The sequence below is a fragment of the Colossoma macropomum genome, unplaced genomic scaffold (assembly GCF_904425465.1).
Source record: "Colossoma macropomum unplaced genomic scaffold, Colossoma_macropomum, whole genome shotgun sequence".
NCBI classification, from domain to species: domain Eukaryota; kingdom Metazoa; phylum Chordata; class Actinopteri; order Characiformes; family Serrasalmidae; genus Colossoma; species Colossoma macropomum.
In genome coordinates, this window is record NW_023494801.1 from 17945496 (window position 1) to 17951645 (window position 6150).

Here is a 6150-nt window from a genome sequence, read left to right on the forward strand (position 1 = left end):
GACCAGTACATTTCTTCACTGCTTTTTATGTGGCAGTTTTTTATGGACGTTGAGAGGCTCTGAGGGGTTTGAGCAGAGGTTCAGAAAATGAAAGAGAGAGATCTCACTCCAAATGTCTCTCAGCTATGTTTTTCTTCCAAGACGTTCAGTTAGAGAACATAAAAGAACCGTCAAAGTATAGCGGAGGTTCATCTTTCATTTGGTCACCACAAACTTTTCCATTTCCTGTTCAGCTAAATAACTTTCACCACAGCAGACAAGTGTTCCAGACACCAAATTCTGCTTTGAAATGTAGCTTGCAGAGTCTGAAACCTTTAGAATATTCTACATGAAACTCAATTTCAGTGTTGCAGTGTATGCAAGCTTAACCATGTCTGTGCATACAAACTCATCTCCAGCAAGACGGCTAAAAGTGTAGCCTATTCCAGGCTAATATTTGCTATAGTTAGCATGTAGTGATAATGCTAGCTAGTCAGTGAAACTGTGAACAGCTTTATAATAGAGGTGGCTTGATACCACTTTTCATGTCCAATACCGATACCACAACCTTGAGTATCTGCTGATACCAATCCAGTCTTTTTCCTCTCTCTTAAACAGCTAAGTAGTTAATACTACGTTTGCCTGGATGCGCTTTGCGTGACTTAGCTATCTAAATATCAAGCTCAAAGTGTGAAACAAATATTCTACTCCTCCACAGGAAGGAGTGACTCAGTTATGTCATACTGCTGCTTCTTTTTAATTAAACGTTTTCGCACACACAATTTTAGCAGCATTTTTGATTGGGCAGCACCTTTTAGACATTCAAAATGAAATATAAAGTGCAACTTAGAGCAAAACTTTCAACACTCAGTGTAGCCTATACCTCAATGACATATCAAAAACAAGACCATAACTTAAAATAAGAACATAAAGAACATAAAAATAACATTTCCAGCATAAAATGTACAGTGGAACTCGTACAGCAGACATGGCATATTAAGGCATTCACAACTAAAATTCTAGGCTATTATACCTGAGATCAAATTAGCTGCATTACTAGTTTCACACAGCTTACATGATGGCCCAATCCCATTTCACCCCTTGCCCCTACCACGAAGCCCTTAGCCCTCTGTTTTGTGAATTCACATCTAGGGGTAGGCTGTCCCGATTTGTGAGATAGAGGGGTAGGGCGAAGTGTTAGGGCTACGTGGCCCTCCAGGCAGAGGTTTTTCAAAGGCACACTCCAAACTGAGATAATGAGAAAAAAAGAAAAACTGGCAAGATGGCTGCACAAGAGACCAAAGAAACCCACAAATGTGTTTTCTCTGCTTAAAAATATGAAAACTATTGTATTATCTTAGTTTAACGTTGATTCAGTGTATTATGGTCCTTTTCTTCAAAACAAGTATAAAAAATTGCTAATAGCATGCTAATGTTTCGGTAGCTAGCAAGTTAATTTACCTGTTCCATTTTAAATAGTCCAGCAGTTCTGACGCCTGAGGCGCCAGGATGTAACTGCTGCTCCATTTAAGGTGGAACAGGAAAATGAGATTGAGTTGTGAATAGCTGACTTCAGCTTCATATCACTGAAGATTTAGGGGTGGGCGATAATAAATAACTGTCACATCCCCCCTCTTTGAAAGCGTATGATGCCTCGAATTAACTAAAGCCCAGCAGTGAGGTTGCTGAACTTTACCCTCCTCTGCTATCACTGTAGACTGGCAGGGTCGCCTACAGAGCAGCGCTAGTAGCCTGAGAGTTGTCCCATTTCGTAGGGGAAGATTTCAACCACTACCATTTGTAACTCAGTTCCAAGGGGCAAGATGACACTCGAAAACAAGGGGTAGGGGTAAAAATAAGAAATTGGATTGGACCAATGACCACACTGTTGACAGGTCTCATTCACGCTCAAGCTACAGTTCGCCTGACACATGCTACTCATCTGTCTCATGATTAGGGCTGTAAAATAGCCAAAAATGATGAACACATAGGTTCCAACCATTCGACCATTTATTTTTTGTTGATTATGTCAATAACAAACCAATACAACAAGAATGCTGCATCAGACTCAGCTGCCTCTCAAATGTCCCCCTCCACAAACCACGTCCTCAGGAGCCACATTCACTAAGCTGAAATCAGCACCAAACAATAGCGCAACTACGGAAAGCAAAAAACGACTCGAGAAAGATGTGCATCTTTGCTTTTATTAAATTGAGGCATAAGGCTTTTCACCTATTTCACTTTCCATTGTTTCAGTGCTGCGTGAATCCACATGCCCACAACCATGCCTTATCAGGGGGAACATGAACCTGAGGAGGAGCTGAATCGGATGCATCTGAGTGCATATTTTCTCAGGTAGGTGTTGGAATGGTAGGCCAACTGTAGCTTACATAGGTTGCATATAATGTTATCTCGAAGTTCCACCATTTTGCCACCTACTGACTTTAGTTCTGCTCCAAAGTATTTCCAAACGTGGCCCTTTAGATCACTTGGAGTGCAAATGCTCTCTCTGCAGAGTTGGATTGTGAACTCTCTGCCATCATTACCACACTGTTGTTCAGTGGGACCTATGTTCCATTTTCAATCATGAAAGCGATGTTGTGTGACTGATGTCATGCAGTGAAGTGCAGCGGCTCAGGCCCACACAAGAACTCACAAGGCAGACAGCTGTGGTAAAGCTGCTTTTTCACAACCGAATATTAATTTTCACAATCTAATGTCTGTTTTTTACAGTTTGTTTATATAATCAATTTAGAATAATGTTTGACAGCCCTAGCTGTGACACATCTCGCCTAAAGTTTAGTGAAGCATTTATGTGATGAGTTTAAGCTAATGGATCGTATCGGATTATACTTTGTTTTTCTTCCGATATCCGATGCAGTGATTTTGGCCAGTATTAGGCCGATACCGATACAGAGTACTTTATAATGAAAATCTTACTAAATAATAATACTGGGGCAAAATGCTAAATGGGGACATCTTGCCCCAAAGGTCCAAATTTACATGTCATACCAAAAAAAACATTTTCCTCTCAATACCAAATATATTACTCTCAACAGGCCCATTAAAATAATATATTACCAACTTCTCTTTTAGATCAGTTCAGTCTCAGTTGGTGGACTCAGAACAAGCTCTGTAGGCATGCTTAATAAGCTAGATGACAGAATTTCATGGTTATAGTTGCAAATATTTTCTCAGTTAAGTTGAATTAAATTCAGTATTAATTTTTAACCGAAAGGCTACAACTCTCCCTCGCTTTCTTCTTGATCACTAACCTCCATCAGATCTGCTCCTTCAGTCCTGTCAGTCTTCTTCAGCTTCTTTCTCTCCCTCTCCTCCTGGTTTTAGTAATAAATTGATTTTATTAAACTCAGATTTACAAGGACTCACGGAAATAATGATCAATCAATTTAATCTTTTTGTTTTAACTGTTAAATCGTATCTGACTGGCCTTCGATGGAGCTACTGCCTCTTAATTTCCATCTACAGGTTGAGGAATTGAGGGACATAAAATTGTGTCATGATGACCTTATCACACAAAGCTGAAGTAGCTTTTTTTTTTTTTAACTGTCCACCTCGCAGCTGGAAAACTCGAACAAGAATCTAGCAAATAGGAAGCAACTATAGCCTTATCCTTTTCACTGACATTAACATACTGTAAACAATAATATATGGCAAATACTGATGTTGCAGTGTCCAAATACTGAAGAGAAATCCAAAAACACAATAAAGAGCTTTCAATAACTTGTTATTTCTGTCCCTCTTGCTCATTCACTCTTTCTCTCACTATGAAGTGAGGTTAAACCAGAGACTCTATGGGTTAAACTAACTGGCTTGTCAGCTAGTTAACTAATGTTAGTGTTAGCCTAACCAGTTTTCTTTACCTCACTTAAACCCAAAGTTAACTAAAGTTAGCTAGCTAAAGTTAACAAGCAACCAAGTAAAACAGATATCCAGCTATGCTGATCATAATTTGCCACAGATCCATTATGTAGGTGGATATATTTAGTCTGATTAACTCTGCTTTGCTCTGTATATTTAAGATTTTAAATTAATGTTTATTTTAGTGAGCTGTTGGGCAAAGTCCTGTCTTCAGCTTGGTTTTGCAGTGCATAAACAGAGCCCCTCCCCCAGGTCTGATATGATTGGCTTACAACGTATGAGGTATGATGTGATGGACTGAACGTTACGTTAGTCAATCTCTGTTACAGCAGAGGCTGCGCTGCATTAGAGCAGCAGCAGCAGCGCCTCCCCCAGGTCACGCCCTGCTGTTACAGTACATTGTGAATGAGAATAAACTATAGATGATTTAGACTAGTAATGTACATTTACTTGGGGGGCTAAATAACATTCCAAATTTAACATTTTTATAATTGGCTTAGCAACGCATCTGACCCTATGGGCTCTTCCCCTTAGTTACACTATACAAATATGCAAACTATATGGCCAAAAGTATGTGGGCACTTCACAAGTACTTGACTTCCCCTGCAGAGCCTTTACTGTTTAAATGAGACCTACAATCATTACTACCGATGACTGATCAACTCTACTGGGATACTGCCCCAGTGGAGTTAAACCATTGACAGTATATATGATAAATGCACTCACTGGTTGGAACATGCAGCCACTGTTGCTGTCACTGGAAGTCAGTGATGAAAACCGATGAATCAGGTGTACTGGTGATGGAGTTTAAAGTAGCTCACAAGATACACAAGATATCAAATACTTTTTGAAAACAATTTGTTTATTCTAATGATATTAATTGATTGAATGATACATGGTGTTTTTACAAACACAAACACGCTTATTACCAAGAGTCATAGGTGCCTAAGACAGCAGTACTATAGTGTTATGCAGTACCATAGAGACTCAATAGAGAGAGAGAGAGAGCGAGAAACCTGTTATATAACAACTTATTGTTAAACTTAAATTTTCAGATCAGCAAGAGGCAGTTAAATTCAGGTAAACACATCATAGATGAATGGATAAATCACATTTTGAATCACAAAAATAATATTTCTAAATGTACCGAAACATGTTCACTAGGTAGGCTCATCTCTGTCTCTCAAAAATGATTTGTTTTTTTCTTCTTTGTCATTGCAAGCTCCATTTGGAGAGCAGTCAGAAGTCAGTTACTGACAGACAAGAGTGCTCTATAAGAGCAACCAAAAGAATCAAGCAAACAAGGGCGGCAGTAGGAAACAGCAGGGACAAAAAAACTGCTCATAAAAGAAAAGAAAATGAATGTGCTGATTGTACCACTAATTACACATCAGGCTAACAAAAGTATAAAACCCCATTTCACATATATAATGAATACAATTAGGGTGTACATTGTAAATATATATGTATGTGTGTTTGTATATGGAAAAAGAGTTCATTCATTTCAGTTGAAGTAAAAATATATTACTACTTGTCAGCTGTAATTTCATGGTGCAGTGATTGTGTGTGTGTGTGTGTGTGTGTGTGTGTGTTTGTGTGTGTGTGTGTGTGTGTGTGTGTGTGTGTGTGTGTGCGTGTGTTTGTGTGTGTGTGTGTGTGTGTGTGTGTGTGTGTGTGTGTGTGTGCGTGTGAGTGTGTGTGTGGGTGCTCTTTAGCCCTTATGTACTGCTGGTGGTGATGTTGAAGTCTGAGGTGGCTGTCGGTGCCTGTGCAGGTAACAATACTAGTAATGCAAGTTAACAGTGGTAGCTACCAATACCAACAATACCAGTAAGCATCTTTTAGTCACAAACCATTGTGTGCCAATTTCCGAACTAGGCACAATGGCAGTTCAGCAGCCTTAAAAAGATCAAAGAGGTGGCTGCTGCTATTTTTATTTTGATGTTTCTGCCGCTTTTATTTATGTAAAGCACACTGAATTGCCTTTGTGTATGAAATATGCTATATAAATTAATTTATCTTGCTTATTTTGCACTGTGGCCTTGTTGCATCTGCATGCATTCCTCTCAAAGCACAAATTAGTGGGAGAAGATTATTATAATGAAGCACCTACTCTGATTTATCAAGACTGATAGTAAATACAGACTGTGGGCTGTGTTTAATGCCGGTGAAAAGCTCAAAGAGAAAACACAAATGAGTTTTTCAAACACATTTATTTAGTTTCAGTTTAAAAAATGTGAACATGCCATTATTTTGCCTGATTCCACTTGTTTAGTCAGTTAGTCTCAC